This window comes from Lepidochelys kempii, chromosome 2 (assembly GCF_965140285.1).
Source record: "Lepidochelys kempii isolate rLepKem1 chromosome 2, rLepKem1.hap1, whole genome shotgun sequence".
NCBI classification, from domain to species: Eukaryota; Metazoa; Chordata; order Testudines; family Cheloniidae; genus Lepidochelys; species Lepidochelys kempii.
The window spans coordinates 101,507,898-101,520,839 of NC_136381.1; positions in this window are offsets into that span (position 1 = coordinate 101,507,898).

Here is a 12,942-nt window from a genome sequence, read left to right on the forward strand (position 1 = left end):
CTGGAGGGATCCCACTATTTACTACTTTCCATTGTAAAAACTGACCATATTCCTCATCTATTGGTCCATGAGAGGACCTTTCCTCTCATCCCACGAGTACATACTTTTCATAAGAGCCTTTGGAGATAAACTTTTCAAAGGCTTTCTGACAGTCTAAATACACTATATCAACTGGATCACCCTTATTCACATGCTTGTTGACACTCTCAAATAATTCTAGTAGATTGGTGAGGCATGATTTCCCTTTATAAAAGTCATATTGACTCTTCCCCAACATATCGTACTCATCTATGCATCTGATAATTCTGTTCTTTACTACAGTTTCAGCCAATCTGTCACCAGCCTGTAATTGCCAGGATCGCTGCTAGAGCCTTTTAAAAAATCACTGTTATATTAACTGTCAGTCAGTCATATGGTACAAAGGCTGGTTTAAGCAATAGGTTATGTACCACAGTTAGTATGAATGTGATTTCATATTTGAGTTCCTCTCAGAATTCTTGGGTGAATACCATCAATTCCTGGTGACTTATTACTGTTCAATTTATCAGTTCCAAAATCTCCTCTATTGACATCTCAATCTGGAACAACTCCTCAGATTTGTCACGTAAAAAGAATGGCTCAGGTGTAGGAATCTCCCTCACAGCCTCTGCAGTGAAGACAGATGCAAAGAATTCATTTAGCTTTTCTACAACGGCCTTATCTTCCTTGAGTGCTCCTCTAGCACCTTGATCATCTAGTTGCCCCACTGATTGTTTAGCAGGCTTCCTGCTTCTGATGTACATAAAAAAATTGCTGTTAGTTTTTTGTGTTTTTTGCTGTATGTACTTCAAATTCTTTTGTGACCTGTCTAATTATTCTTTTACATTTACTTGCCAGAGTTTATTATGCTCCTTTCTATTTTCCTGATGGGGATTTGACATTCAATTTTTAAAATAATTTTTTGCCTCTAACCACCTCTTTCACTCTGTTGCTTAGCTATGGTGGTATTTTTTTATTTGTCCTCTTACTGTTTTTGTTTTTTGTTTGGTGTATACATTTAGTTTGGGCTTCTATTATGGTGTTTTTAAATAGTTTCCATGCAGCTTTCAGGCATTTTATTCTTGTGATTGTTCCTTTTAATTTCCTTTTAACTAGCTTCCTCATTTTCAGTCTTTATTCTTGTGCAGATTTGATTCTCTTACATGTTGGTGATAGATGTAAAAAGCAAGGTATTACACGGTAGTGAATTGGTGATATACCAAAGTACAGTGTCAGATCTGCTCTCCCACAAATTACTCCTTATGTAATCCAACCCTACTTATTGTTATACATACTACAGCAGCGAATTTTAAGTGCATAGTTTTGTGAAGTTTACAATGGTCATTTGTATATTTTGCATATATATAGTCCAGGTCATCAGTGTTGCCAGCTCTCATGATTTTAATGTGAGTACTGCAATATTTGGTGTTTTTCTTAAAGCCCCAACTCCTGGAGGCAAGTGATTAGGTGACAATCTCAGCTCTCCTTTGAAAAAAAGTAAGTTTCTAACCCTCACAGGTGTGAACAGCTAGAATACAAGTATCCTAAGAGCTAAGAAACTAGAAGGCAAATCAAAAGAACCCAAATTTTCTTATTTTTCTAAATCTCTTGATTTTGGGGTGCCAAACCCATGATTTTTGAACAGCGGAATTTGGCAATACTGGGTCATCAAAAAGTATTACAACTTTGCCCTGCTGCCCTGGAAAGGTCACATGTCCCTTCCGAAGTCACAGATTGAGTGAATGGCAGAGTCTGGAACAGCATCTAGTAGTCCTACCTACCAGTCTGCTACTCTAAACAATAGATAATAATAGTTAACAATAAAATAAAAAACAATAAACACAGTATTTCAGGAGGGGGATGTGTATGAAGTGGGTGAAGATTCAATTAAAAAAAAAAGACTCGATTTCCCTATTGTGACTTCTGTTCTCCACCCAATTCACAAGAGTTTGAAATGGGAGCATGCTCAGTTTCATTCTGAGATGCCTTGTGCCATCTGCTGGACTTTGACTGTACTTGGTAGTTGCAGAAGCCTGAATTACCGCCCAGCTTGATCATGACTTGAGGCATTTCTCTGTACTTATACGACCAGCTTAAGTATGGGTTTCCTACTGTGTAAGGCAATTCTACTGCATTAGACCCACAATAAAGATTTTTAAATGTGAAAATTAGTCTTTGGTGAATAAGAATTATTTTCCTAGCTGCTGGAGAGGCTCAGGTAAAGGCAATGACATCCACATGAGTGGGTCATTGTGTTATTGTTAACGTTCGACTGTTATTGCTGTATACACAGCAGTGTGCACAGATGTTACCACTTTTTTATCATTTAAGAACAGAGGTAATTATATTTAACCTTTTTTCCCCTAAGAGGTCAAAACCATCATATGTCACCAGGTTCGGCAGTTAGTGATATAAATGTTTATTTAAGCAGTAACTATATCTCACTGAATATAAAAGAGATCCTAGCTAGCTCAAAGACATACTGGGCCCATCATTAACTACAATACTCTCACAGTCTGTTCACTACCAGATTACTGCTGACATCAGTGAGTCTGACATACCCAGGTTCCCTACCACTTCATCAGACAAATATGCTCCTGTGAGTTAAATTCCTGAAAGCATGCTGTGGAAGTGTAACCTCATGGTTGCCCCAGGATACAAATAACACTGGAATATGCTCCCTGTAAGTCATCCCCATCCACCTTCTAAATTCTATAAAGTAGAAGAGAAGTGGCTCCTTCTCTCCTACTCACGTGACTCCAACTCCTGTTTTACTGATGAGATTAATGATCTCAGACTATTGAGACTGAAGACAAATAGCCAAATTCTTTCTTCTCTGAGCTACACCCATGGAAATCTGGAGCAACTCCATTGAGCTCATTGGAGTTAAATTGGATTTACACTAGTGAAGGGGAGGACAGAATGCAGAACCTGGTGCATAATAAGATCATTGACTTGCTGTAACCATAGGCCAGGAATGAAGAACTAGAAACCATTCTTCATTGTCAGTTAAGAACTGGCATATAGCACTTACATCTACTTTAAGGGCTTGTCTTCACTACAAGGGTAAGTTGACCTAAGTTACACTACTCCAGCTACATGAATAACATAGCTAGAGTCGAAGTAGCTTAGCTTGACTTAGCCCAGTATCTTAACTGCACTGCACCGATAAGAGACGCTCTCCGATGGACCTCCATTACTCTTCTCAGAGAGGTGGAGAACCAGGCTTGTCTGGAGAGCTCTCTGCTGTTGATTTAGTGGGTCTTCACGAGACCCACTAAATCGACCCCTGCTGCATCAATTGCAGCAGCATCAATCTCCCCATAGTGAAGACCAGCCCTAAAAAATGCATTTTTGAAACTTTCACGTGATACGTTTGTATTGTCCTTGAAATGACACCATGTGTTCTGTGTTTCAATAAAATTTAGACTTTTAGCTGAGGGTGTACTGTATGAAGACAGAAAATACCTGTGTAGATACACTAATACAAAAAGCACAATGTGCCCTTCAGTACAAACTGTGTCTAATTTGCTTAATAATTTAGGAACATACTTAGCCTCAGGGACAGAATGGACATTGCAGGCACCTATACATTCCAGCAAATGTTATCATCTGGATAAAGATTTTTTTTTTTGTGAAACTGAGAGAGCTATGGAGCAGCTGCCTAAAGCAGAAATACTACAGAACTCATTAGCCATAGTAAAATTAAATGTGTGCTCTCCAGAGAATTTGAAATTATTTTGTCCATGCATCTTTGTTCAACAATGCTGCATTTCTCTTCTTCCTGCTCACGTATTGTTCTTGCCCTCAGTCTGCTTTCCCATGCCTTTTCGAGTCTGGCAGCCCAAGTCTCTCAGTTGCTGGCTAGGTGGGATCCCTGCAATAGAAGGTGGGGGTGCTTCTCTTCAGCCACACTGAAACTTCAATTTTGTTTCCCTGTTCTGAAGCATAAGACCTGATTCTTCACTGCCTTGCATGCTCTGTAGTCTGGGAACATTATCTCCAATCCTTGTTTTTCATCAAGGAGTTCAAAGCACAAGGTTTGTGTTGTTGTTGTTGTTTTGGGGGGGTGGGAGGGGGATACTGGGCCAGTCCCCAGGCATAATTTAGAGTAGTCTAATACTAGGTGCCAGTGACCCAAAGCAGCAGATATGGCAGCCAAGGGTCAGCAGAACATACGGAGGCCCTGAATTGTCCCTATACCAGCAGCAAAGAGGAGAGGAAGGATATGGGAACTGCTATGCTGATTCTGTACTGTTAGAAATGATCCTCTCATGGATGGCTTTGCCGGCTTTAGGGCCAAAAGACGCGATGGTGCAACACAAAGAAGCTGCACCTCAGTGGATACTCCAATCTCATGTAGTGTGATTTGATAACACTTCACACTCACTTTGCACATGTTTATGTATCCCCTGATATTTTGGAAGCTTCACAGAGGAGAAAGACTTGAGGACTCCAAAGATCTGGCTACTCAGGGGCCTGTGACATGAACAGACTGACATACCAGGGCAGCCAACTGCAGGCCCCTGGTAGCACGCACATAGCCGGAAGGTGGAGGGTAGAACTGGCAAGAAATTTTCCAATATTTTTTTCATCAGAAATTGCCAATTTGCCAAAACAGAAAATGCTCATGGGAAAGAGTCTGGTTTGACTCTGAATTTTTTTTAAAAAAAGGTCTGAAATGTGTTGAAATGTCTTCCTTTTGACATTTTCTAAACAAAAAGTTTTATTTTCTGGTTTAAAACTACTTTTTTATTTGAAATTTTAGTTAATTTATACTAAAAAAATGTGAACAAATTAAAAAGATCATAATCAAAAAGAAAAATTTGGAAATTTTCTAAACAAAATGGTCTGATTGACTCAATCTAATCTAATTTTTTTTATTGGTAGTTTGCCAAAAATTGTGAGATTTTGACTTTTCGTTCCCAGTTGGGATGGAAAAACACTTCAAAATCTTGTAAACTCTCACAGGATGGGAAGATTGTTTCCCATCCAACTCTAGTGGAGGGACTGTAAAGCCCTATCAAGCTCTCGGGGCAAAAGCATTAAAACCATAAAAATGTATTCAAAGAGAACATTAACAATCTTTCTCTATGTTTCCATGCACACCACATCATGAGAAATAAGGCATCTTGTACTGACAAACACTTGTGTTTAAATACCAGGGGGAAAGCCAGTTGATGAGACCTCCATGGGGGGAGGGGGGGGATTATCTCATATCTGTCTGTTGTGAGGTTTCTTATACCTCCCTCCAAAGCATTTGATGCCAGCCACTGTTGGAGACAGAATTCCAGATTAGATGGATCTTGCGTCTGATTCAGTACGACAATAAAATATACAGATTTTAATGAAAGAGCGACCCTGGAGAGCAGTCATGGTTGGATGTATTCTTGTAGGCTTCTCCTAGGCATCTCTTGTTAAAGTTCTGTTGTCAAACTGAAGGGAAGCCTGATAGAATCATCCCTCTTTAAATACTACTAAACCATCCCTGCTAGACAGAATCCATGCACCTCATAAAAATACTTCTGAAAAGCAATTTTGGGACTTTTGGAATGGACCAGGTTACACCAAATAGAAATAAGAAAAGGAGTACTTGTGGCACCTTAGAGACTAACCAATTTATTAGAGCATAAGCTTTCGTGAGCTACAGCTCACTTCATCAGATGCATATCGTGGAAACTGATGTGGCACCTTAGAGACTAACCAATTTATTAGAGCATAAGCTTTCGTGAGCTACAGCTCACTTCATCAGATGCATATCGTGGAAACTTCCACGATATGCATCTGATGAAGTGAGCTGTAGCTCACGAAAGCTTATGCTCTAATAAATTGGTTAGTCTCTAAGGTGCCACAAGTACTCCTTTTCTTTTTGCGAATACAGACTAACACGGCTGTTACTCTGAAACCTGTCAAATAGAAATAGGTATGTTTTGAAAAAAAAAAGTCCCAGGCAAGGACCCCTGAATAAAATCTCTAATCCATCCACCATTTCAATTTCCATGAGCTGAGCTCTGTGCAGTGCTATCTATAAACTTGGTATATTGTTTTAGAGCAATGTATAAACATTCTTATAAAATCACAGCTTAATTTCAGTGTGTTTGACGAGTGCTTCTGCCTCCCTGCTTGGTGAGGTGAGAAAGCATTTTTGCATAAGTGGGAAAACAAACGGTTACATTCCCCAGTCAGCCACCCCTTCTCGCTGTAAACCCATGCTATCCAGGTTTATCACAAACGAAGGGAATTTTCTTGGAGGGGCCTTAGTTAAAATGTTGACAGCAGCCCATCACTGCATTGCAGATACACAGACTATTTAACCAAATGTTATTTGTTAAACACAATGTGACAATAGATAGCCATAGATGTCTCTGTATTAACTATATATTTTGATCTATTTTCAAAATGTGATTTATGTGCTTGATTTCTAAGTTTGTTTGTAAGCGAACATGAGGGTCTGAGGGCACTCCACCTGTTCAGTCAATTTCAAACACCCTTACACACAGAGGAGACACAGTCATCAAACCAATGATTGCAAACTGTTAAGACTGAATGGGTTCAACCATCCAAACAATGGAGTAGCTGAGACTGGGGCAATCTCCATGATATAACCTGATTGGAACCTCTGACCTATCAGGGAGGAAAAAACAGTCTGAGGCACTGGATAGTTAACACCTGGACTCCGAAATGAAGAATACCATTGAGCAGTAGGGTAACTGATTTCCGCTGGAATAACAGGGCCTCTCTTCTACTAAAGAGTCAGACACAGTCTCACTCAAGGTAGGCAGGTGGGCCAGAAGCACAGCAGGGCATGCTGTCAGCTGGGACCAGGGTGGGAGAGGTCCATAGAAGGATCTTTGTTTTCTCACAGAACACGAGGTAGTTCAATTCTGTTCCTGTAACTGAAGGGGAAAATGTGTGTGTAGATTTGTTTGGAGTGGAGCATAAGGTCACATGAAGCTATGCGTGTAGGATGCTTTAAATTTTTTAAGTTCTTTTTTTTCCTCTGATGCTTTGTTCCAATCTCTAAATAAAACACTTTGTTTTAAGAAGGCTGCTGGTCAGTATCACTGATCACAGTCTCCTGAAGAGAGGATCAAGCAGGTGTCTGAACCCAGTCAGGCCCACAAGATTATAAGCAATTGATATACAGGGAGTAGTGTTCCTGAATCTCAGTCTAACAGTGGAAGAATTGTGAGACTCCACCTCAGGACAAGTAAGGCCAAGAGGCCAAACACCTGCGGGAGCACACTCAGTGAGATCAGAAATGAGGTAGCAGTGCAGCGGTAACAGTGACACATGGCAAAGACTGAACTCATCATCTTTCTCTCTAAAACATCCCATCTTTTCAACAGGCAGTAACCCCAGTATGGCCGATAGCTCATCTCCCATTATTCTCCATTATGCAAACTCAGCTTTACTAGAAGTTCTCGTTCTTCACACTCATGATCACGTGCCTAGCTTTGTCTCCTTTTCACACTCATGGTTATGTGCCTAGCTTTTTGTGCATTCCCTTAAACTGGGCAGAAACACTAACACAGGCCTGACATGCTTTCCAATACAGGGTGTTGGTGCACCTACACACTACACAATACGATATATGCCTCAGCTCTGACTTCTACTCCCTCTGCTCTGACATTCATTTTCTCCCATAATTTTCAATGTCTAGTTAAGCAAATCCAAACCATCAATTACGCCTTATCAAATTTTTGTCTGTGACCTCCCTCTAGTATATGTGCTGCTTGCTATTAGCTAATGCCATACAATTAATTTCTTCTCGGTATTCCTTCTGTGCTCAACAAGTGGCAGTGGTTGTGGCCAAACCATCTTTTCAACGTAAACCTTCCCGCTCTAACATGGGAATGAAATCACTACAGATCTATTATTTCTCGGAACAGGATATTTCAATTTGCATAAAATATTCTGCATTTGACTTGGTGCCAGGAAGAAACACCTAATGCCCATTCTTCACATTGATCTTGAAGTGGCTTTAAGAATATAAGGAATCACCGCACTAGCCTTAAAACTATCTTTCCCACCTTTCTCACTTCCTAGTTCCCTTTCTGATTTACAGTTCCATGACTCTTTGAGAGCCCTGTCAATGCCATGACCAGGATAATGGACAAAAGGGAATTTTTTACATGATGTAATTTCACATTAAGCAGGATGGTTCACAGGTTGTAATGTAAGGTCAACTGCAGATATTATAATCCCTAAATTGGTTGAAAAATGATGATTTGAGTCAAAATTTAAATAAAGATGTGTGTAAGCCAGTCACCTCAAGGGAATACTGTTCCCCTATCGAAGTGATACACATCTTAACATCCACACGCACAAAAATTGTACAGACAGAACCTTCATAGGGACACTGTTAGACTAAATTGGGTGGAATTAGCCCAAAACATTTCTCTTCTCATGGACATCATCAAAACTGCAGCTTTCATTGAAATCCCTTTTCTAATAATTTACAACGTTCCGAAGAATCCTACTCTGTTCTGTGATTAATGCATTCTCCAGGGAAAGTTCTCTTTAAATTTATTCAAAAGAAAATTTTCTAAGAGGAAATATAAGTATTAGTATAATTTGAATGAATGTTGACTAAGTAAAATACTTAATAAATACCTTTCTCAATAGTTCCGGGTTTCAGGCAGTGCCTTTTCCCATACATCATACTCATATTAAAAAAAAATCAACCATACTAAGTTTTGAACAGTAGAGTTAAAAAGGTGTCATCTATATAATAAGATTCCCGTATTTTCATTCTGTCTGGGTGTCACTCTGAAGTCCAGAATGTCTGCTGAGTCAGTGTGAAGCAATGGAAACACCTACAAGCATGGTTTAGAGCTCTCTTTGTTTAGAATATTACCAGATTCAATTATTACTTGGCTTTGCAGTCTTTTACCATCCAGTTTTTTAAGTCCTCGGTCATTTTGACTTTATGAATTGCACCTGTGTGACAGCATGGGCTTTCAACCACAGTAAGGCATAGAATCATAGAACCATAAGATTAGAAGGGATCGCAAGGGTCATCTAGTCTAACCCTGTGCGTACATGCAGGATTTGTTGTGTCTAAACCATCCAAGAGAGATGTCTATGTCTATCCAGCCTCCTTTTCAAAACCTCCAATGAAGAAGCCTCCGCAACCTCCCTAGACAGTCTGTTTCATTATCCTACTATTCTTATGGTTAGGAAGTTTTTCCTGAGATTTAATCTAAATCTGCTATGCAGTAGTTTGTACTCATTGCCTCTTGTCTTGCCCTCTGTGGCAAGAAAGAACAACTTTTCTCCTCTTCTTTTATGTCAGCCTTTCAAGTATTTGAAGAATGCTATCATGTTTCCCCTCAATCTCTTTTCCAAACTAAACATACCCAGTTCCTTCAGCCTTTGCTCATATGGCTTGCATACCATCCTCTGATCATTTTAGTCACTCACCTCTGGATCCTTTCCATTTTCTCTATATCCTTTCTATACATTGGTGACCAAACTGGACATGACACAGTACTCCAACTGAGGCCTACCCAGCGCTGAGTAAGAAGTACTATAACATCCTGTGATTTGCATGTTATGTCTCTGTTAATGCAACCTAAAATTGCATTGTTGACATGTTCAGGTTGTCATCCACTACAACTCCCAGATCCTCTCAGCAATGCTGCTGCCAAACCAGTTATCCCCCTTCTCTATTTGTGCATTTGGGTTTTCTTCCATAAGTGTAGCACCTTCCATTTGTCTTTGTTAAATTTCATTTTGTTTTCAATAGCCCAGTTCTCCAATTTATCAAGATCCCATTTTTTTTACCTCTATCCTCCAAAGTGTTGGCAACCCTCCCCCAGGTTTGTGTTATCTGCAAATCTGATAAGTATGCTCCTATTCCTACATCCAGATGATTAATAAAGACGTTAAACAACACCAGACCCAGAACAGATCTTTGTGGAACCCCACTTGAAATCTTCCTCCAATCTGACATTATTCTATTGATAAAAAGAAAAGGAGTACTAGTGGCACCTTAGAGACTAACCAATTTATTTGAGCATAAGCTTTCATGAGCTACAGCTCACTTCATCGGATGCATCTAGTATCAAAGCATGTATAACCATGCCATGCCAAGCCAACAGTCCTAGACCATTGTTATATCAGAGGTAACTCAACCAATCATCACTCTTCCTCTACAGCTAATCTGCATACAGTTTCATTGGTTGTTTGAGGGAAACTGCACAAATGGTGGCTTACTTGGCTACAGTTCGTCCGACTGAAACATCACTGGGATTTTTTTTCAGCCATTTTTGTTTTTTTTATTTTATTTTATAAACACATGACTTTTTGACAGCATGGGCTTTCATCTACTAGTTTATTTTCTATGAGTTTCATCAAATATTATGGGCCACATTTTCTGCTGGCATAACTTCATCGACTTTGACAGTTATTCCAGCAGAAAGTTAGCTCTACAAAATGAGATGGAACCCAGATGTATATTAACAGTTAATATAGATAGGTATTTTATTATCATCATTAATTAAATCCGAGGAAAATAATCAGTTGGAGAGGCTACACCCACATTTTCAAAAAGCAATGAGCACTAGTGCACAGTAGTTTAAATTGTGTGCTGAAGTCAGAGATGTTAAAAAACTGACAAGTAAAAGGATTTTCCTTTTTCATCACCCTATTAGCAGACCTTTATTCAAACCGTCCCAAAAGTTCAGTCTGAGCGTTGAGAGGAGGTGAAGTTAGTTCATGTTATCCAAACCACATGACCATTCCTAATCTTAGTACACAAGGAGGAACTCATAACCAGATGGCAAAGAGAAGGTAACTATCATCACAAAACACAACAACAAAAAGCACTTGGTTGTACATAAGGTAGAATCCAAGCTTTCTGCTTTAGATGCCTCTTGCATCTTCCGTTTGAATTCACAAGCCTGTGGATCTGCCACCTGTCAGATCTTTGCTTCTTTCCTTTTCACAAAACAAATATGACATTTGTGTTTTACTTCAGCCTCTCCTTGGCTTCATTCTCTAAAGACTCTTCCTCTTAGGGATAAGCAGGGGCAACTATTTGTTACTATATTCAAATAACACAGTGATGGGCATGGCATAAGAGCCCTCATGCCTCCCAAGAAGAAAGAAAAGCACAAAACATGCTTTCTTGCCAGGTTGGGACTGGCTGCTGGGAGAACCAGATGTAATAATGCCAATCAGTCCTTTTCCTTCCAGGAATTCTTTACTATTCATTTATACCCTCAGATTATTCCTCTCTTCAGATCCCAGCTTTCTCCAACCTTCCACTCCCAGAAATTAAGCAAAGAGCTTTTACTCTCACAGGAATGTTTTAGATATTTAGCAGATAATTTAATTCTCTGCAAAAGGCATTCACTGCTGCAGCGTGGAGTCCAGACCTTCATTGCAGGCAGACAGGCTCTACTTATTTTCCTGGCTCTTCAGATTTACTACTAACACACTGGCAGGCAGCAGTAGTGGATATGATGTAGCATTGGAAACAATCCTGGGTTTTAGTAATACTTTTGCATTGCCAGACAATTATGGCCATAAAGTCCAGATTTTTGTTTTAGTGGAACTGTCCCACCCTCCCTTCTGTTGGAAACCCTAATTTCCTCCTTGCCCCTCTCTCTTTCCTGTCAGCTGTGTCATGCCTTTAATGGTCAGCTCTGGATATTTAAATATAGATTCAAATTTTTTTAAGGGAGGAGCAAATCTGGCAATGCGCTGTGGCCTAACTGGTCTCACTAAACTAGTACTGACTACCCAGGATCACTTCCAACACTCTCTGGCCCTCTTACAATCTCCAGCCAGTGTTTTAGAAATCAGCAATAAAGCAGTAAACAGAAATACAATGACGCTTCTGAGTTTTTTTCCATGGACCAAACAGTCTCTCCATTTCTTTCTCTGTATATCTCTCAGGAGTTACATAATTCAGAAATGCCCTTAGTAGCTTATTCTGTTGGACTAAAGGTTACTTACTAGAGCATCTTTGGAGCTAGAAGAGGAAGATCAGGCTTGGGGCTGAGCAGGCACAACAGATATAACTTAGAGGTTACTAGAGAGAGCTGATTTTGTGGAAAAGAGTAAAGAAGGGTAGTCTTAGAAGATGTAACAGTTGATGTGGTAATCCAACCTCCCTCTTCCCCTTCCTCAGGGTCTTTTGAACATTTTTCAACAATCCTGGTCCTGAAAATATTGTGAGTCTTTTCTATTTCTTCTTGATGACCTGATCTTCTCCCAGAACTTAGAGTATTCCTACTCTTCCTGGATCATTCAGACAGGCACAACTTCAGGAGCTCAGAAAAACTGTTATTAATAATTGCTGAAAGGCGGGGGAGAAATCTAAATTCTTTGTTATTTCATAGAGAGGAAAATTCTCCCCAGTGTAGATGGCTAGCACTAGGCTTATGCAACCACTTAAATCACATTTACTTCTGCAAAATGGGGTTTACATAGTGCAGAGGCCATGTCAGCCCACTGCACCTAGTGCCCAATGCTAAGGTTGCCAGGTTCAAGGATTTTAGAGAGTCAAGTAAATAAGGTGCTCTCAAAATCAAACCAAACCAAACAAAAAACAAACACTGTTATTTAAAAGAATAGATTGCAGCTAGGGTTGCCGACTTTCTAAATGCACAAACCCGAACACCCCTTCCCTACCCCTTTCCCAAGGCCATGCCCTGGCCACACCCCTTCTCCAAGGCCCCGCCCCCACTCACTCCATCCTCCCTCTCTCCATCACTCACTCTCCACCACCCTCACTCACTTTCACTGGGCTGAGGCAGGGGGTTGGGGTGTGGGGTGGGGCCAGAAATGGGGGGGGTCAAAGTGTGGGAGGGGGCTCCGGGTTGGGGTGCGGGGGGGTGAGGGCTCTGGCTGTGGGTGCAGGCTCTGGGGTGGGGCTGGGAATGAGGGGTTTGGGATGAAGGAGGGAGCTCC